Source organism: Sus scrofa, chromosome X, assembly GCF_054392235.1.
Source record: "Sus scrofa isolate SSC_HxYL_T2T_F1_AM1 chromosome X, Sscrofa_HxYL_maternal_Yorkshire_Landrace_v2.0, whole genome shotgun sequence".
NCBI classification, from domain to species: domain Eukaryota; kingdom Metazoa; phylum Chordata; class Mammalia; order Artiodactyla; family Suidae; genus Sus; species Sus scrofa.
In genome coordinates this window covers 7,229,029-7,250,322 of record NC_139401.1, presented here as the reverse complement: position 1 = coordinate 7,250,322, position 21,294 = coordinate 7,229,029, and the positions used below count along the sequence as shown (strand labels likewise).

Below are 21,294 nucleotides of genomic sequence, written 5' to 3'. Positions count from 1 at the left end.
GTTTCATCATCTTCGGCAAAGAGGAAGGTTGAGAAATCCCAGATAAGAGGTACAGCCCATTCTTTATAGTCTGTACATCAGAGGCCAAATCCTATCAGAAAGCTGAATTTTTTTTTTTTTTTTTGCATGTAACCTTCTTTCTTGATGGATTGACATCCAGAAAATAACATTTTTTTGGCCACACCCACAGCATGCAGAAGTTCCTGGGCCAGGGATTTGACCCATGCCAAAAAAGCAACCTGAACCACAGCAGTGGCAATGCTGGATCACGAAACCGTTAAGCCACCAAGGAACTCCCAATGCAACAGAGGGTTTTTTTTTTTCAATTATATATTCAACACTTATTTACCAAACAGTTACAAGGCACCCTGCCTGTTGGAGTACCATAGGGAGCACTATATGATACCTGTATTTACAGAGCTTGCAATGCATTTGCAAAAACAGAAAGGATGTGCATTCCTCTTGGGGTGCAGCTTAGGGTTATGGGCCCAGCATTGTCACGGAGAAGCTCAGGGCACTGCTGTGGCATGGGTTTGAGCCCTGGCCTGGGAACTTGTGCATGCCGCAGACGTGGCTAAAAAACAAAAATCCAAATAGGATTCAAATCCTCAACACTGGATGACTAGGACATTCACGCAGTGTGAAATTGTAAAGGGGGCCAGAGTGCGTGAAGCCTGCTGTGGGCATCACTACCCACGGGCCTGTGAGGATGCCTTGGGGGGAGGGGTGTTAAGGGGGCAAGAACCCGGCTGGTGGGGGAGCTTCAGCAAGATGACATGAAAGCAAGGGTGAGCCGGATGCAAGAAGGGTTTATGGGACAGGATGGTGACAGAAGCCCTACAGTGGAGGCCCGTTCTACCCTGGTTCCGGAATTCCACCTTCCCTCCCAGGCAGCGCCACTGCAAAGCTTGCACAGGGCTTGCACTGCATGTTGAGAAGGCGCCCGTGGCTGCGGGGGTGGGAAGGGCATGGGTAGGTACAGACAGACCCCAGGAGGCCAATGTGTGAGCTGAAGGTGTGCCAGGCAGACGGAGAGACAGAAGACGGCTGAGATGCCAACGCAAGGAGCCTTGGGGTCTCTGTACATTAGAGGCCTTTGTGTCTAAATGTACTTCCTGCAGGACGACAGTCCACGAGACCCTTTGCTGTTCTTGTGACTCCCTCTGGCCTGAGAGCCCTGCTGTGGAAGAAGTCGTGGCTCTGAGCCAGATGAGGCCATGTGCAGACCTGGCCCGAATCGACCTAAATAACCCAACAAGCTTCAGCTTCACTCCTGGCCTTGGTTAGAAAACAGGACAGCTGGGGCCACTGTTTTAGGTCACAACTCGGCTGTCCCCAAGAAGGACCAACAGAAATGGAAATCAAGGCTGCTTTGTTGGGAGTGGGTGCAATCCACTCAGACCATCCCCCCCAGGCCCGAGGAGGATCCCAGAAGCAGCCTGGGGAGCCCCGGGGGTGTCCCCAGGGACAGTGGAGCCAAGCACTGCATATGCGGTTCAGAACCCTCCATCTTCACTGCAACAGGTGCAGAGACAGGAAAGTAAGTATCCGGCTAGGCTGCATCTGTAGCTGTCTTCTTATAAGTGGAATGCCTTGCTCCTTAGGTATTTTTCCTATGTTTTCTTTTTTCTTTTCTTCTTTTGGCCTTTTTAGGGCCACACCTGCAGCATATAGAAGTTCTGGGGCTGGGGGTGGAATTGGAGCCGCAGCTGCTGTCCTAACCACAGCCATGGCATGTCTGATTCTTAACCCCTGAGCAAGGCCAGCTATTGCACCCACATCCTCATCAATACTAGGTTGGGTTTTTAACCCACGGAGCCACAACGGGGACTCCATGTTATCTTTTTCTAAATTGAGGTAGTTAAGTGGCCATGTTGTGTTAGTTTCAAGTGTACAGCAAAGGGATCCAGTTTTTAGACATGTATGTCTAACTGTGAAGTCAAGCAGTACCTATCAAAGGAACCACACGGGCTTGGCCACTCCTGCTCTCACGCATAGATATCCAGGATCTCAGGTCAACCTAAGTTAACCCTGCTGCAGCAAACTGTGCAGAGACAAACACAAAATGCCAGGTGGGACCAGAACCCCCGCTTCCATAAACACAGCAACAACACCCTCAACTACTGTCAGGGTGATTCCACTGCCCCGTGAACCCTGTTTTGAGTCAAAGAAAGCAGGAGCTGGGGACATCAGGAAGAGGGTACAGGAATGACCACAGACAAGCTCTGGATGCACCTCAATAAGAATCTGCCTTCTAAACAGACAGTTCTCCAAAGAAGACATACAGATGGCCGAGAAACACAGAAAGGTTGTTCAACATCACTCATCATTGGAGAAATGCAAATCAAAACCACTATGAGGTACCACCTTACACCAGCCATAATGGCCATCATCAAAAACTCTACAAACATTAAGTGCTAGAGAGGGTGTGGAGAAAAGGGAACACTAGTACACTGTTGGAGGGATTGTCAATTGGTGCAACCACTGTGGAAAGAAATATGGAGATTCCTCAGAAAACTAAACATAGAACTACCATTTGATCCAGCAGTCCCACTCCTGGGCATCTACCCAGAGAAAACCACGAGTCACAAAGACACATATACTCCAATGTTCATTGCAGCACTATTTGCAATAGCCAAGACATGGAGACAACCTAAATGTCTATCGACAGAGGACAGAAGATGTGGTACATATACACAATGGAATATTACTCAGCTATTAAAAAGAATGAAATACCAGCATTTTTTGCAACATGGATGGACCTAGAAACTATCATGCTAAGTGAAGTCAGCCATACAATGAGACACCAACATCAAATGCTTTCACTGACATGTGGAATCTGAAAAAAGGATGGACTGAACTTCTTTGCAGAACAGATGCTGACTCACAGACTTCGAAAAACATATGGTCTCCAGAGGAGACAGTTTGGGGAGTGGGGGCATGTGCTTGGGCTGTGGGATGGAAATCCTGTGAAATCAGATTGTTATGATCATTATACAACTACAGATGTGATAAATTCATTTGAGTAATAAAAAAATAAAAAATAAATTAAAAAAAAAAGGATCCGCCTTGTGCTCAACAGGACGGAAAGAAGCTACCTGGAATAGCGAGATGGCAGCCTCCATCGCAACTGTGTAAATACCACCAACAAAGAAATGGATTCGCCATCTTTAGGGTCACTGGGTACGTTGCCCCCAGTACCATCCATAACCACACAAAAGGGTGATCAGCCATATGAAAAAAGGGCACCAGAATATGATGGAAACATGGCTGGCACAGGTTCCCTGGATTCAAGTAAAGGAGGACACAGAACACCTGCCTTGTAAGACTGGTCCTGTGCAACATTTTCACAACCACAATCCATGGAATGGAAACATCTCTTCCAATAGGAGAAGCAAAATAAAACTGCAGGGAGTTCCTGTGGTGGCTTACTGGGTTGCGAACCTGACCAGTATTCATGCAGATGTGGGTTCGATCCCTGGCCTCGCTCAGGGATCCTGCATTGGTGTGAGCTGTGGTGTAGGTCGCAAACGTGGCTGGGAATTTCCATATGCCACAGGTATGGCCCTAAAAAGGAAAAGAAAAAACTTCTTATGTAATTTTCCCCAAGAGCCTTTTGTGGGGGAAAATATTCAACCTTACGCAATAGTTGAAAAAATAAAAACCTTCCCTTAGGCTGGCTAACTGTTTACACTTTGCCACATTTGCTGGCTTGCTTTCATGTATTTTTTTCTACATCAGAAGATAAAGAAAGGCTAAGGCAGGTCCTATTTGTGTATCATGATGTTTCACAGTGAGCTGCATACAAGATGACACTTCGCCGCCTAAGTGGGTGGGTCTCCTGGATAAGGATAGTCCCCTCCCCCACGATACCATAAAAAGTTCAAAAAGTAACGGATATTCAATCAACAAACACACTACCCAGTTCCCAAATGACTGTACCACCTGATTCTTTTGTCCAATCCAGGATCCACGGGTGATGCAGATATTGCTATGTTTCTTGGTGTTCTGAAATCTGGAACAGTGTCCCCACCTCTGCCCTTTTTTGGGTTTTCACGACACTGACCTTGGGGGGACAAATCCAGGTCATCTGTCTTAGACAATGGAGCACGTTCTGCATGAGTCTTTATTTCCTTGTGAAGAGAGTCAAGCTCAGCTGAAGACTCATGATTAATTCGTTATAAACTAACATAATCCTTTTGGGTCAGGGAATATCACACAGGCTCTTCCAGGTCCTTCCTATGCCTCATAGCAGGAGGTATGTGACAGCAAGGTGTCTCTCTCTTACTGATTTCTTGGTTCAGAGTGCAGACTCCGGGTTGCTTCCTTTTCTCTCAATTTACCTTTTTTTGGCCATGCCTATGTCATGTGGAAGTTCCAGGTCAGGGATCAAACCCACACCATAGCAGCGACAATGCCAGATCCTTAATTCACAGAGCCACCAGGAAGCTCCCTCAATTGACCTCTTGATGAACCTTCTCTCCTTAATTTTGTCTTTGACATACAACAGAGTCAAGCCCTAATTCTCTTCATGGGGATTCTCTCACCCCCCAAATGTGCTTATTATCCTGGTTAGTGGCTGCTGCAAAAAAAATACCCTCATTAAGGAAGGACAGTCCACTTGAGAAACCTTTTCATCATCATCAAAGGATTTTTTTTTAAAAATGACTGACTACCCTAAGTAGATATGTCAGCAAAATAAGCAACAGCCTGCTGGCAGGTCCCATCAAATAAAAAGGCATCTCATGAAAAGGCAACTTGAATACTCCTAAAAGCTCTTGGGGAGAGGAACGAATCAGCAATACCAGAAATGACATCAAAGTATTTTCCTGATCATCTTCAAAATTTCAACCACTTAAGGAGAGGCAAAGTTCAAGAGGCTGTTAAAAACCCCAAACTCTGGATTGCGAAGTACACTGCGATACCCTATAAGGGGTCTTTATGTTCTCACATATAGTGGGTATCATTACTACATATTTAGGAACAGATCTTTTAGGACCCCCTGGAAAAAACTCTCACTTTACATTAGAATGTGAAGGAAGGATAATGCATGCTATATTAGTTTATCATGAATTAATCATAAGTACTTTTCAACTGCACCCTTTTAATTAGCTACTGATTCTGTCAATCTTGTCCTCAGCAATTCTAGCTGGGTCCAAAGCACGTCAATCTCCCACTAGACTAAAACGACCAAAAAAAAAAAAAAAATTTCTCAAAGCATTTCCCTCCAAAATGTACAGTGTTTTCCAGAGGAATAAAAATAAAACTCTACTTAGCAGGTGCTTAAAGCTTTGAAAGCTGTGTCAGACATCAAAGCCAGCTCCCGCATTAAAAATACCTTTAGAAAATAGATTATTTTTAAAACTCCCAAAAAGTTTGTTTGTCAAAGAAAAAAGAGCACAGGATCCTTTGAAAGAACACATTACAGAAATCACAATAGCAAGTCAATCCGCTAAGCTGATCAGTGTTAAGAGCGAACACAAGCCATGGCTCTAAGCTGTGTGGATATCTGCTCCAGGGCCAGAATCTCTCTGTGCAGGGTTTAAATTCCAAAGGGGAAAAAAAAAAAAAAATCCTAAGAGGTCACTGCCTTTTTTTTCCTCTTTAATCCATATTCTAATTGATCCCTCAAAATAAAAGACCAGAAAATATTCTAGGAAAAAAGACAAGATTAAGTCAAATATCTTGTTCTATGGATCAGGGTTCCTCCTCTTGGCACTACTGACATCTGGGGCTGGGATGATGTGTGGTCCTCAGCCATCCTGTGCATTTGACAGCATCCCTGGCTTCCAGAAGCCAAGCCCCTCACAGTCATGATCCCCCAAATGCCTCCAGACTTTGCCAAAACCCCCAGAAGGGCAAGACATCCAGCTTCAGGAGAAGGACTGCCACGTGTAATGCCAGAGTCCCAAGCTGCGCTTCAAAGATGCTTCAATCGCTCTGCAACCGGTTACCTTGGCTGGCAGGACCAGCCAGGTACTCAACCTACTTCACCCCCAAAGGAAGGTCACCCTTTCCTTTTCGTAACTGTCCTGTGAACCTGTTTTTTGCACCTCCATTTTTTGTTCCTGTGGCTGCACATGCGGCATGCAGACGTTCCCAGGTCAGGGATCGAACCCGCATCACAGCAGTGACAATGACAGATCCTTAACCCTCTGTGCTACCACTTCAGAGACAACCTGGGCGCAGTGAGGTCAACGTGCTTCCTGAGAACATGGAGCCAGTGGATGGGGAGCTGGGATCCAAGCCCGGGTCTCCCGGACCCCTTGAGCTTCCACCTTTGGGAGCTGTTTCGTACCTCTGAGAACTGCATCCACGCCCATTTCCACGGGCACAGTGAATGCCCCACAGGGCCACCCCGACATCACAATGCAGAGAGACATCCACAGGCAGTCCCCGTCTGGGAGCAGAGTGTGTATCAGGGACGCACCTTCACCGTCTCTGAAAACCGCCTCCTTCATCCTGACCCCCGTCCTCACCACACACTCACTCCCCTCTGCCACGCCGGGGGCACATGTTCGCGCCCCTGGGGAAGAACCTGGGTCTAACCCCCCTCCCTCCCTCTGCCAGGGCGAGGTGCTCTCCCTGCAGGAAGGACGCGGTCTGACCCCTTCCCTCCCCTCTGCCACAGGGAGGCGCTCTCCCCACGGGAAGAGAGCTCGCTCCATCTGGCAGGTGTGAGAAGCAACCTGCACACCAGCCTCCTTCCCACTGAAGGTTCAACCACGGTCACCTCGGAGGTCCAGGAAATGCACGAAAGCGCTCAGGACACCCTACTCCACAGTTGCCAGGACTTCCCCCGCGACACTTCTGATGACCGCTCACGAGCCTGCACAGCCCTCGCTGGCCCCGTTCAGCTTTTCTCCAGGAACTTATGTTTTTGGCAAAGTGACCTCTTGTAGGACAGTCACCTCTGAAGAAAAGGGCGCGCTCTGAATTAGCATCACCTCTGCCATCCCAGAACGCGGTGAACACTGTTAGGAAGGGGACCACATGCCCCATTTGGCCCAGAGAGTGTGGTCAGGGTGCGGGGACACATGCACATAGGCGACGATGTTTCGGGAACCGAAGCAGCAGTACTTACACTAATTTCAGACAGTGTCGGTGGTGATCCTCCGAGAGAGGTTCCTTTACCAAATCCACTGTGGGCGGGAACAGAGACGGTGAGCACCTCTCAGCACAGAGAATCAGGGGGTCCCAGGCTCATCCTGTTAATTCATCCAAAAGAAGAAGAATCATAGACTGAATAAATAACCACATTCTGAAATAATACTGCCAGGACTCAGAGCTCTTTCTTGCCCAGGACACTGCTCCCTCCCATGTGTTTCTTTTTGCCACTGTCCACCCAACTCCTACTCATGCACAGGTGGCAGCTGGCTAGCCACCTCCTCAGAGAAGCCCCCTGCGATTTATACCCTCTAAAGCAGCTGCCCCACTGCTGAATCACAGCACCTTTCTCCCCACCTGAATAGCAGTTGTCACTATTTGCAAGAATGTATTTTAGTTGCATTTTACCTGGTATCTGCCCTTCCTGGGGGCTGTAAGGCTCAAGAGGGCAAGTGTTATTTGTTTTCCATTGTGCGGGCACTCGGTAAATATTTTCCAAATACAGCTGGGGTCACAGACTAGGGTGCCTGGGAGTCTGTGCCCCCACCTGTTTCTGTTGTGAAGGAAGAGTTTTTACAGTTTTCAGTGACTGCCAAAAAGAACATTTTTGTAATGCATGAAAAGGCCATGAAATTCCTATTTCAGGGTCCAGACACCAAGTTCAAATATCCTGGGACACAGCCACCTTTAGTCATTAACTTATTATCTGTGTCTGCTCCCCCTTACTACAAAGTCCAAATTGCAACAAATGTTGCTGGGCTTGAAAAGTTGAAACTGTTTCACCTATGCTGTTGGCCCTTTACCTAAAAAAAGTTTCTAACTTCTGGTATGGAGCCCCACATGTGAATTGAAAATGAACACAAAGAAAGCCAGCTCAGTAGCTGTGAACCTATGGAAGAATATGTCTGGCTTGGAGTGGTTGCCATTTAGACAAAAACCAGCCTGTGCCTTGAACCACCTTATGAGTGGGTACACGTATCATTTATCCTTGTAAAATAGGAAGTAGAATTCCACTTGGTAAATAATATTCACAAGAGAATGCCACGCCCGAGAAAAACGACTGTTCCACACATTACTATCAATAGAGAACTTGCTTCCCTGAAGTTCAGCTTCCAGCAAGAATTCCTTAAGCTCAGCCAATAACCCAGACCTATTCCCCCGCCCCCAGGATGGCATCTGAAACCAGAATCAATCTTCAGGCGTGGTGCTTCCTGTTCGATTCCAGTTGAAAAGAAACAGCGTGCCATCAGCGTGGATCCTTTACCTCCAAAGCAGGGATGGTGGAGCCAGCAGGCACAGTCATCTCTCCTGCCTGTTCACCACGGCATCAAGCACAAGACCAAGGTCAACTTGAACAACTGGACAACTCCCCTAGCAAGTCAGGGAGGACCCCAACCCTTGTTTTTCCTTCTCATGCCCACTTCTTTTATTTACAGAAAACGGATTTTGAGAGATCACCCCGGAAGCCCTTTGACGCACACTGGATGCTTTATCAACAGAAACATACATGTCTGAAGAGATAAGTCACAGAGGCAACTAGAGATTCTCATACTAGGTGGAGGGAGTCGGAAAGAGAAAGATAAATGCCGTGTGAAATCACTTCTATGTGGAATCTAACATAGGACGCAAGTGAACCTATCTACAAAACAGAAGCAGACTTAACAGACATAGAGAACAGACTTGTGGTCGCCAAGGGGGAGGGGGAGGGAGTGGGATGGATGGGGAGTTTGGGGTTCGTAGATGCCAACTATGACACTGAAAATGGATAAGTAATGAAATCCTGCTGTACAGCCCAGAGAACTCTGTCCAGTCTCTTTGGGATACACCATGAAAGAAGATAACATGAGAAAAAGAATGCATATATATGTATTACGGAGTCCCTTTGCTGTACAGCAGAAATTGACAGAACATTGTAAATCCACTATGATAAAAAATTTAAAATAAAGGGACAAAGTCACAATGCCTATCACAGCAGTATTGTCGCTAGGGGCGACACCTGCAGAGGGAAAATGCGCAAAGGGCCGTCTAGCGGCCCATAGTCAGTGGCTGCTTTCCAAATTAATAGGGCAGTGGTTCTCACTCAGGGCAACTTTGCCCCACACCGGTCAATGGGCAACATCTAAAGACATTTTTGATTCTCATGAATGGGTGGGTCCTACTGGCATCCAGCACATAGAGGCAAAAGACGCGAATAAGTATCTTGAGACACACAGGCTAGGGCCCCACCACAAAGACAGGTCCAAGCCAGCCCCCTACCACAAAGAGGGAGTTGCTCTCACATATCAGCATTGCCAAGGTTTAGAAATGATGCAGGACATGACTGGTCTAGTCATCTTTTTTTGTTTTTGTTTTAGACAAGCTCTAGCTGGTTTTATTAAAGAAAAATTGTGCATGATTTGGTCTCATAATCATTAAACTGGGTGTGATGACAGAGATGGGCAAAACATGGATAGGATCTGAGGGGTCCCGGCCAGTTTGTTCAAACAATTGTCCAGAGCCCATTATGAGTGGCAAGTCCACTATGGACCAAGGGATAAGTTGTGGGAACATAAGTCTCTGTGGACAAAATGTGCAACCCAAGTTATGGTCCCAGAACAAGAAGACGGCAGAAGATCAAGAGGTGAGCTCCGCTTCTTTATCAGGAACCTATCTTTGGAATGTAGTTGCTGAGTTAAAAAGGTATAAGCTTGCTCCATGACCCTTCCTACTCTGTTTAATCTATAATTCTCATAACTGTCATTTACTCGGTCATTTTTTCATCATTCCTATCCCCTTCTCCAGCACTGAAAATCATGAGAAATGACAGTCATTTAAGGGTAGAGTTGGAGGCCACCATTCCTCAGCCTGGACTCCGAGACACCAAAAGCCCTGGAAAGGAAAAGATTTGGGGGAATTTTGTTTTGGATTTGGCCGCAAAACCCAACCTGAATTGACGGGAGGCATCTGCCTTGTCGGAGTCCCCACCTCTGTTACTTGCTAGGATTGCATGGCTTTGTTGTGTGACATTGGGCTCAAGGGCATTGGAAAAGCATCAACGAGAGGTTGAGTTTCCTTCTGAGTAACAGCGAAGGTGGAGGCACTTGTTGGGAGTTCCCGTCGTGACTCAGGGCTAATGAACCCGACTAGTACCCACGAGGATGTGGGTTCAATCCTGGCCCTGCTCAGGGAATGAACCTGGCATTGCCATGAGCTGGGTGTAGGTCACAGCTGCAGCCTGGATCTGACATTGCCATGGCTATGATGTAGGCCAGCAGCTGCAGCTCTGATTCGACCCCTAGCCTTGGAATGTCCATATGCTGCAGATGCAGCCCTAAAAAAAGACCAAAATAAACAAATAAAAATAAAGAAGGCACTTGTCATTAGCAAGAGCCTAGAAGTGTGGTTATTAGACTAGCCTGCCTTAATGAGCCACAGAGGACTTCTCCTTGAAGGAGATGGTTTAGGAAGACAACAGATGAAAAATTAGGACGACAACAGATGAAAACGCCAGTGACTGACATCCGACTGATAGGTTTGCCTTAAGGCGACTGACCATACTGATTTGTCAGGGGTTGAAGGTTTCCAGTCTTCTCCCTGTCTCAGCTTCCTTTCAAAGGTGGATCCCAAGAAATCGCCCCCAAGAGAAACCTCCTGAACACAGATCCTGTCCCAGAATCAATCTCCTGGGACTCAACATAAGGCAAAAGCTGACCTCGAGTTCCCATTGTGGCTCAACGGTGACAAACCCCACTAGCATCCATCAGGATGTGGGTTCAATCCCTAGCCTCGCTCAGTGGGTTAAGGATCCAGCATTGCCATGAGCTATGGTGTAAGTTGCAGATGTGGCTAGGATCTGGTGTGGCTGTGGCTGTGGTGCAGGCTGACAACAGCAGCTCTGATTTGACCCCTAGGCTGGGAATCTCCATACACTGCGGGTGCCCCCTAAAAAAAAAAGGCACGAGCTGACAAGAACTTCCCTCCTGAAAATATATATAACTAATGAAACAGCTCCATCTTGCCCACTAAGCTATGATTCTAAAGAAATTCTTAGAAACTCGTGGAGCTCAGCTTGACCACCCATGGGTGTGTCAACTGTTCTGGCAAAGGGAGAGTCATCAATGATTGGAAAAACAAATCCACAGCCGAAATGATGGAAATGTGAACTCAAGTTATCTATGCAGCATCATGCAAACAAGAAGGACTTTCTGAGAAATATTTTCTGAGTACTGTAAGAACCAGCATACTGAGAGTAGGCTGGCGGGACTAAAAGAAAATTGTAAAATCACATAATTTCAGGTGTCCCCTCTCACACACTTCTTATGAAATGCAATGCTTTAGGTACTCACTTCTTTAATATTATAGATGTTTGAACATGGAATTCTGTATTCTATCAAGAGCAGATAACCATTTTCTTCAACTCTATGTTTATGTACTTGTAGGCCAAGGGTAACTGATAGAATTGGGAACTACAGTGGGAAAAAAAAAATCACAAAGAACAGGGGTTGGCAAACCATTGTTGCAGGAGGCGGCAGCACGGGGTGGGGGGGAGGAAGCGTGAGCTCTTGTGTAACACTCAGAAATGAATCGTCCAAGGAGATACACGTGCTGACAAAGTGAGAGATGTCACTGGGAAGGGGCAGAGAGCAGCAGGTGAGGGAACCCAGGAGACCTGCTCTGCCACACGGCTCGCAGGCTGTATGGAAGTGGGGTTAGTTTCCAGTTGTCTCTGCCCAATCGTCTTGCTTGGCTTGGAGTGGGGATTTTTTTTTTTGGTGGGGGGGGAGCAGGGGTGGCACCTGCTGCATGTGGAGGCCAGGGGTTGAATGGGAGCTGCAGCTGCCAGCCTACATCACAGCCACAGCAACACCAGACCCGAGCTGCGTCTGTAACCTACACCACAGCTCAGGGTAACGCCGGATCCTTAACCCACGAAGCAAGGCCAGGGATGGCACTGCATCCTCATGGATACTTGTTGGGTTCATTATTGTGGAGCCACAATGGAAACTCCAGAGCATGGATTTTTAAATGTGATTTAGAGACAGATTCATAGTTGCTTGCCTTCAGTGTGAGATTATTAACCTGCGGTAGCTGGGGGAATGTTGGAGCATGCCAGCTCTCTTAGAGAAGACTTTTATAAATAACGTGGCCTGAGTCAGGGTCCTTCTTGGTGGCGAGCACACCTCTGAGCCAAGATGCATCCCAGCGCCAAGGATCCTGGGAGGGTGGTGGTCTCCTCCCTCCTGCCAGGCCCTCCCACTTTCTTTGGGTCAGTCTTCAGGGCAGCACCACCATCCCTATCAGGGTCTCCTGCTGTGAGCTGGCTCATGCGAGCGGCTATGCCTGTGGCTGGCCAACGTGGGTGGTTTGGGTCAATGATTCCCTAACACTGTGATGCCTCGGTCAAAGCCACTCCACTGCCTATTACTGTAAATAAGGTGTTATTGGAACTCGGTCATTCACGGCCGTATGGGGGCGCGTGGGTACAGGGACTTCTACACTGCCGTCGCACAGGTGACCCTCTGATCAGCAAAGCCAATGACATTCACCATCTCTGTGGCCCTACCCAGAAAATGGTGGCAGAGATGACGGCAGTTCACTCTGTAAGACGGAGACCGCCCAGGAAGGACACCAGAAGTTCCCCTCCTGGCTCCGTCATTAACGAACCTGCCGAGTATTCATGAAGACGCGGGTTCCACTCCTGGCCTTGCCCACTGGGTGAAGGATCCGGCATTGGCGTGAGCTGTGGTGTAGGTCACAGACATGACTCAGATCCCCTGTGGCTGTGGCAAGACTGGCAGCTGTAGCTCTGATTTGACTCCTAACCTGCGAATCTTTATATGCCTCAGGTGCAACCCTAAAAAGATGAAAAAGGAGGGCATTTTGACAAGATAGGGCACGATGGCAGTCTCTGAGACAGTGTTATCTTGACACAACTCCCATTGTCCCTGTAAAACCTTGTTCCCTAAGCATCACCATATGGCCAAAGAGTACACAAAGGGAGAATTCCAGTGATTCTCAAGTACCTTTTTCTCAAGGTCCTCAAGCACCCAGAGCTCATGGACTCATGTTACAGGTGCGCGTACAGGTGTGGACTCGTGTTACAAGTGTGCATACAGGTGTGGACTCACATTACAGGTGCACGTACAGGTGTGGACTCGTGTTACAGGTGCGTGTACAGGTGTGGACTCGTGTTACAGGTGCGTGTACAGGTGTGGACTCGTGTTACAGGTGCACATACAGGTGTGGACTCATGTTACAGGTGTGTGTACCAGTACGGACTCATGTTACAGGTATGTACAGGTGCTGTACTTATTCTGAACTGGCTACACCTCAGGTTCTCCTTAGAGATAGAACATCAACCCTGGGTTCTTCGTAGCAACACAGTTTCATGGACCAGTGTACGGCTAACTGAATACCTATCAGAGCACTCGTCTTCATGAATCCCAATGGGAAGAACAGTCAGATTTTTCTCCCAGAATAACAGTGTGTGTGATTACCTAGTGCTGCTGCTACCTGCTGAGGCTGTCCCAGGAGATATGGGAAAAGCCATGTGTTACCTTTCTAAAAGGGGCATAAGTCAGTTCCAAAAGACATCTGGATGCAAGGACTCTGGAGGCGAAACTGGCTATCACTATTTGGCACGTGCCTGAGAGCTCACCCAAGACTGGGGAAATCCTGGGCATTGAACCACAGAGAGTGCCAAGATGGCACCATATATGAGCCACATCTGGAATCACACCAACTCAGACAGCTGCATTCCCAATTCACAGAAGCCCCTTTCTCGCGGAAGCAAGTTTTTAATTGGCAACCGACAGTGAAAAAGCAGCAAAAGCCACAGGGTACATCCCCATTTTCTGCAGTGGAGACTCAGTTATGTGGCTGGGAGGCCGGGTTGATTGCAAATCCACCATCAAAAAGGCTAGGATTTTTAGTACTTGAGTCCAACCACCAAGTGGCATTTATGTCTGCTGTGGAGCCGGGTATGAATTTATGACCCCAAACAAATCACAGAGACCTTCTAAACATAGTAACGCTGACCCATGAGGGAAGTACTACAACCAGAGAACTGTCTTTTGCGCCATGGCTCGGGGACAGTTTTAGATTTGCCAACGAATGTGATTTTACCCAGGCCACTTGCAGGTTTACTCTGGATGTCGCTATTGTCTCCATTTTTTATTTTGTCACTGAAAAGGCAGATTGTGTTTATTTTTGGAAAAATATTCTCTAATTATTAAACAACGAAAATCACTTCTCATGATAGAAAGATGAGCAGATATTAAATAATTTCAATTTGTACATCTGCTGCTTATCTTTCTTTTTTTAATCAATTTATCTGTTTCATGTTATGGTCTTCATTTTAAACTAAGAGCATTGTGGGAGTTTCCATTGGGGCTCAGTGGGTTAGGAGCCTGACATAGCATCCATGAGGATACAGGATCGATCCCTGGCCTCGCTCAGTGGGTTAAGGATCCGGCATTGCCATGAGCTGTGGTGTAGATCGCAGACATGGCTGGTATCTGGCGTTGCTGCGGCTGTGGTGTAGGCTGCCGGCTACAGCTCCCATTTGACCCCTAGCCTGGGAACCTCCCTATGTCGAGGGTGCGGCCCTGAAAAGACAAAAAATAAATAAATCAACAAAGAGCCCTGTCATTGTCCAAAGGTCAGTTGGTCACTGTATGCTTCAGAAAAAGAAACGCTACTGGGGTCACTTATATTATTTTCCTTCTTATGCCCCCGAAAGAAAACACCTCTAATTGCAAACTTGCATACAGGTGAGGTGAGTGACATTGCCTATAACCCCATCTATGGGCCATTGGAGTAAGAACTTCAACTGCGGACTCCAGCACAGTGAGGCTCCAATTTCAGTCCTGTTTCATGACTTGGACCATCTTGGAGGAATGATTTAACCCCTCCGCATCTATGTTTGGGGGAGCACATGCAGCTCTCCCTAAGGTGAGGGTGTCATTCTCCCCACCAAGGGAGAAGGAGGAGTCCTTTGTATTTCTGTTGTCCATGAGGCTGTCATGGCAGAGGGACAGCCACTAAATATTTGCTACATGTAGGTTTTTGATTTTTCGTTTTAGGGCCATACCTGCAACATATGGATGTTTCCAGGCTAGGAGTCAAATCAAACAGGAGCTGCAGCTTCCAGCCTATGCCATAGCCACAGCCACAGGCATGCAGGACCTGAGCCCCATCTGTGACCTACACCACAGCCTGCAGCAACCTCGGATCCTGAGCCCACTGCACGAGGCCAGGGATTGAACCCACATCCTCATGGACAGTCATCGAGTTCCCAACCCACTGAGCCACAACGGGAATATCCAGTATGTCTTAAATTAGTCATACGCTGAGTTGGAAGGTTTCTCCCGGGCACATCTCAGGGATATCCTATGATTAACACAGGTGTAGAAATGAAGAGCTGTGCAAAGGCATTTCTCAGAATTATCCATCTCTATCAATACTCTGACTGTGGTGACAAGGCGAGGAAGGTACATAGCCTATCTATGGTTGCCAGAAACCCTTGGGGTGTCTGCACGTGGAGACGCGTCACTGCAAGTTCTGCTTCCATCACCACATAGGGTTCTCCCTACCTGGCTTTCCATCCTCTTCCCTCTACAAGGCTCTCGGACTTTTTTTTTTTCCTCTTTTGCCCCCCTCCCCCGGGCATATGGAGTTCCCAGGCCAGGGACTGGATCCAAGCCAAAGCTGTGGCCATGCCAGAGCCTTAACCCCCTGTGCCAGGCTGGGGATTGAACTTGCGTCCCAATGCTCCCAAGACGCTGCCAGTCCCACTGCACCTCAGCAGGAACTCCTCTCTGAGTCTCTTTATAAGGAAGCCAGCAATATTGAAATGTGGTCGCACCTCACTGCCATAGGATCTCATCTTCCATGACCTTTCTTCCAAATCAAGTCCCATTCCGAGATTCTGGCAATAACCTGATGGGGATGGGTTGTCACTCCTCAACCCAGGGCAAGCAGCCTTCCCCAGGAAGGGAGGGAGCAGTGGAAGCAAAGCTAGAGCTGGGCCAGAACTCATCCCCTTTTCTCCTACCTGTGGGTGGTCCCACAGGTTCATTTCTACCTGGTCTTCAATCAGCATTCCCATCAATCCAGCCCAGGGAGCTTACCCCTTCCATAAGGCATTCATTGTGGTTCAGAGCACTTCCCTGCCCAATATCCCACTCCTCCCTCCTGGAACAGGTTGTGTTTGTGAAGACAATTACCCCCCCTCAAAGGGAAAAGGTCATGGGGGAGGGAAAGGGTAGAAGTGTTAGGTGGTAACTATACAAAATGCAACACAGCTGCAAGACAAGAACAGCTACAGAAACTGTTAAATTGTAACAGTGTAACTTGCATCTTCCCTGTTTCTTACTCCAAGGCACCTGTGCTAACAAAAGAAGGTGCTAAAAAGAGAAACTACCCCTTTCCCTGTATAACTAGCTGCTCCCTAAGTTGAGGGAGGGGAGGCTGAGTTCTCCCTGCTTACTCTCTTGGCCCATAAACCAGCTTGAGATCTTGTTGCTCCAGCCTCTGCCTCCTCCTTCGCTCGCTGTCTGAGCTACTGCTCGATGGCACTGCCACGTCTCATCAGGTGCACTGCTTCTAAAGCTGTCAAGGGGGCCCTGGCTGCAGCCAAGTTCTAGTCACCCCAAGGCAATGAAGGTCCATCCTGTGGGGTTCAGGTGAAGTCCAGCTCTGGGCCCTCGAGGGCACAGTGTCATTTACTGATCCAACACGGAACGCTCGCACGAGGACACAAGCTGGCTTCCCTCCTTCCCGATCCTGCAGGGCTCTGGCCGCCACTGGAAGGAGAACTGCTGAGCGTCTGTTTCATGAAAGACACTGTACAACCCTCATCACCTTGGCACTGGTAAAGCCCAAGCGGCAAAAGGCTGACAATTACGGACAGTCAATAATTGAAGGGTTTAGATGATAATTATCATCATTTGTAAACCCTTAAACTACCGCATCGACGATCATCTGTAAACCAACCCTTCAATTACTGAGTCCACGACCATCTGTAAGCCCTAAATTATGGAATCTCCGACCATCTGTAAATCCTTCTATTACTGCATCTACAATCATCTGTAAAGCCTTCAATTACTGAATCTAAGATCATCTATAAAACCTTCATTACGGACTGTCGTCATCTGGAAATCCTATTCAATAGGATTGTAAACCTTAAATTATTCCATCGATGACCGTCTGTAAATCCTTCTATTACGGAATCTACCACCATCCAGAAACCTCCAATTACTGAGTCCAAGATCATCATCCAGTCATTCAATTGCTGAATCTAGGATCAACTACGAAGGGTATACAGGTGATCATTCTTTCATGGGAGATTCAAGTGGGGGGGGGGATTTGTAAGAAAAAGCTGGGTAACGCCTGAGAAAACAGGATCCAAGTATAACTTTTTTTTCCTGTCTTTTTAGGGCCACACCCGCAGCATATGGAGGTTCCCAGGCTAGGGGTTGAATGGGAGGTGTCGCTGCTGGCCTACACCACAGCTACAGCGACGCTGGATTCCCCCATACACTGAGTGAGGCCAGGGACTGAACCCACATCCTCATGGATGCTACTTGGGTTTGTTAACCATGAGCCGTGAAGGGAACTCCCTGGAATCATTTTTTCAAGACCGTCCCTGCAGCACCAATGCATAGAACAAACTTCATCTCAGCCACGACAAGACGGTTTCTGAACCTGCCCTGGACGCGCCAGGCCAGCATTAGCTCGTCAAGAGCCTGAATCGGCCATGACGTCGGGCTGGGCTGTGTTTTCCAGCTGTCTGATGGCCATGATCAGGTGGTGGCCTAGGCCCAGGCCCTCTGCTCTCCTCCACAGCCCATGGCTACTGGTCAGAGACCTACCTCCTTGCCTACCAGCAGGCCTCTCAGACTTCCATCCTTGTGTCCTTTGGGTGTTTCCATGGACGCCTCACAAAGGTTCAAACAGCATCTCTCACCCTTAACCTTTCTTGGCACAACCTCACCCTATCAACGGGCACTTTCACAGCCACAGCTTGAACAAATGGGGCTTGGTTTTATCTTGGGACCAGGCCACCGGCAGACCAGCCTCCACACTTTATGCTAAACATGGTCATGTACTGAATTAATCACCATGTGTAGAATCACACAAACATGAACGGCCAAACGGCACTTCTGTTTCGTCACTTCACCCTCTCGGCCCTGCCGACTCAAAATGAAGGTGCCTTTATGGACTTGACACACGCCCTGCTCCACGGGCACGGCTTTGAGGGCATCCAGAAGCTGGCCGTCAGCGACCAGCACCAGCTCTGGGATTTTTCCCCTGTGGGTCTCGGGCCATTGGGCTGCACCCCTCAGGCCTGCAAGCACAGAAGCTGCTCAGCTTCGGGAGCAAAGAAAGAGCCTGGAAAGCATGAAGGGTACACCTAGGATCGACTGAAGACGGGACCTTACATGTCAGAGGCAAAGGGTCTTGCAGTGACGCCCCAGCGTGCAGAGCAGACAGCAAACAGGACGCAGAAAAACCTTCCAGACCTCAGAGGCAGGGGGGAGGAGGCTCCCGTTTATATAGGGATTGATGATTGCTGTCAGGTTGGCTCCTCCGTTACCAGGGAAACCAGCCGCCCCCAGACCCTCAGGTGAACAACCATCACCTGGCAGATGCTTCCCTTTGATACACGAGCAGGTAGAGCTGTTCTGGCCTGAGGATTAGAACCATCACCTCCTGGGGCAGGGGGCCAGCCCCCTGGGGTGAGTGGTGTGTAGGTGAAACAGGGACTGTGCAGAGTCACAAAACAGTCCCCTTGAGTGGCCTGGCCACACACTGGCTAAGTGGTGTCTGACTTCCAAGGATGGTCTACCAACTTTTTTTTTTTTTTTTTTGCTTTTCAGGGCTGCACCTGTGGCATAGGGACGTTCCCATGCTAGGGGTCGAATCAGAGCCACAGCTGCCCGTCTACGTCACAGCCTCAGCGAGGCCAGGTCCCAGGCCGGTCTGCGACCTACACCACAGCTCATGGCAACGCTGCATCCTTAACCCACGGAGCAAGGCCAGGGATAGAACTTCATGGACATTAGTCAGAGTCATTACCGATGAGCCACAATGGAAACTCCCCAACTTTTTTTAAAATGTAACGAAGTACAATTGAGCGACAACATTGTGTCAATGCCTGCAGAGTGATTCAGTTATACATATATATACTTTTTCATATTCTTTTTTTTTTTTTTTTTTTTTTGTCTTTTGTCTTTGTTGTTGTTGTTGTTGTTGCTATTTCTTGGGCCGCTCCCGCGGCATACGGAGGTTCCCAGGCCAGGGGTTGAATCGGAGCTGTAGCCACCGGCCTACGCCAGAGCCACAGCAACGCGGGATCCGAGCCGCGTCTGCAACCTACACCACAGCTCACGGCAACGCCGGATCGTTAACCCACTGAACAAGGGCAGGGACTGAACCCGCAACCTCATGGTTCCTAGTCGGATTCGTTAACCACTGTGCCACGATGGGAACTCCCTCATATTCTTTTTCATGATGGTTTATCATATGACATTGAATATAATTCCCTGTACTCTACAGCAGGACCCTGCTGTTTATCCATCCTATATATAACAGCTTATACCTACGAACCCTAAACTCCTCATCCAACCATCTCCCTAGCAACCACAACTCTGTTCTCCATGTCAGTGAGTCTATCTCTATTCTGTAGATCGGTTCATGTGTGCCCTGTTTTCGATTCCACACATAAGTGTGATCACATGTCTTTCTCTTTCTTAGTTCACTTAGTATGATCATCTCTAGGTCCAACCATGTCACTGCAAATGGCATTATTGCCAACTTTGGAGTGTGGATTTAAAAAAGTGATTTAGAGGCAGAAGCATGCTTAGTTGCTTTCATGGTGCAATTATTAATGTCTGGTAGCTGGGGGAGTTTATGGAGCGTGCCAGCTCTCTTAGGGGAAGACTTTTATAAATGACCTAACCCTCAATTACTGCCCCCTTCCGCCCCCGCCAAACTGCAGTATCATGCATTAAATCAACACCTGGTCTTGGTTTGACAGCTCTGGACATCTGATCTCAAACTGCAGCCAGGGAGCTTTAGAGAATATGGATGTTTCAGCTCTACCCTCAGGAAGTGACTCTGTAGAGTCTGAACAGCTCTGTCTAGAAAATAAAGTCCAAAGACTTCAGGAGTTCCCTGATGATGCAGGGGATTAAGGATCCAGCATTGTCACTGCTGTGACTCAGATCACTGCTGCAGCAAGGGTGCTATCCCTGGCCCTGGGAACGTCTGAATGCCCTGGGCAGGACCAAAAAAAAAAAAGAAAGATTTGAATTTTCAGGTGAGAGGGTGGAGCCTCGGGAAGGGCAAATGCCTGGCTCAAGGTCACACAGGAAGGCAGCTGACACTGCGGCAGAAGCCCAGGGCTCTGGACCCCAGTCTGGGGCTACCCATGTGGTGTCCCTTAACACCTCATGGGGTGAATGTTTCCACCTGTGGAGACACAGCCAGCCATGGCAGCCAAGGGGAACTTCTCTCAGATGCCTACGTTTGCCATGACATGACCATAAAAAGAAGGGTCCACAGTCACCAAGCCTGGTGTTTCATCCCCGCAGGTTTTAGAAACCAGACAGGTCTCAACACCATCCAGGGTGAGCCGGGAAACAGGGAGAAAAGCAGCGGCCAAGGACAAAGCCAACTATGACCTTCTAGAGAAGTTTGGAAGTGGGGAGTTTGATCTCAAGACCAGAGGCAATGGCCAGGGAAAAAGAAATCAGGTCACGTAACCATGTGGGGTGGCAGCTGTACTTTACGGGACCATGGAGGGTACGAGAGGCTGGCAGGAGCTGTCAGAATGGCCATCATTTGTAAATCTACAAATAAATGCTGGAGAGGGTGTGGAGAAAAGAGAACCATCCTACACTGTTGGTGGGACTGTAAATTGATACAACCCTGTGGAAACCAGTCTGGAGGTTCCTCAGAAAGTGAGAGAACCACCATATGATCCAGCCATCCACTCCTCGGCATCTATCCAGACACAACTACAGTTCAAAAAGATCCATGCACCCCAGTCTTCATAGCAGCATGATTCACAATAGCCAAGACATGGAAACAACCTAAATGTCCCTCAACAGAGGAAAGGATAAAGAAGACGTGTTACAGATACACAGTTCCTACTGCTCACTATTCCTACTACTCAGACCTAAAGAAGAATGAAATCATGCC

At 48.1% G+C, this 21,294-nt stretch overlaps 1 protein-coding gene across 10 annotated transcripts in view; it reads right to left on the bottom strand.

Moving 5' to 3' along the window:
• LOC146394453 (steryl-sulfatase-like) overlaps window positions 1-21,294 on the bottom strand; it is a 201,537-nt gene that overhangs the window by 143,778 nt on the left and 36,465 nt on the right. For 5 of the 10 annotated variants that reach the window (XR_014834968.1, XM_085007100.1, XM_085007107.1 and 2 more), the window contains exon 2: window positions 7,085-7,208. The gene's annotated coding sequence lies outside the window, so the exon portion shown is untranslated. The other 5 variants (XM_085007101.1, XM_085007105.1, XM_085007104.1 and 2 more) reach the window with 5 other exon arrangements.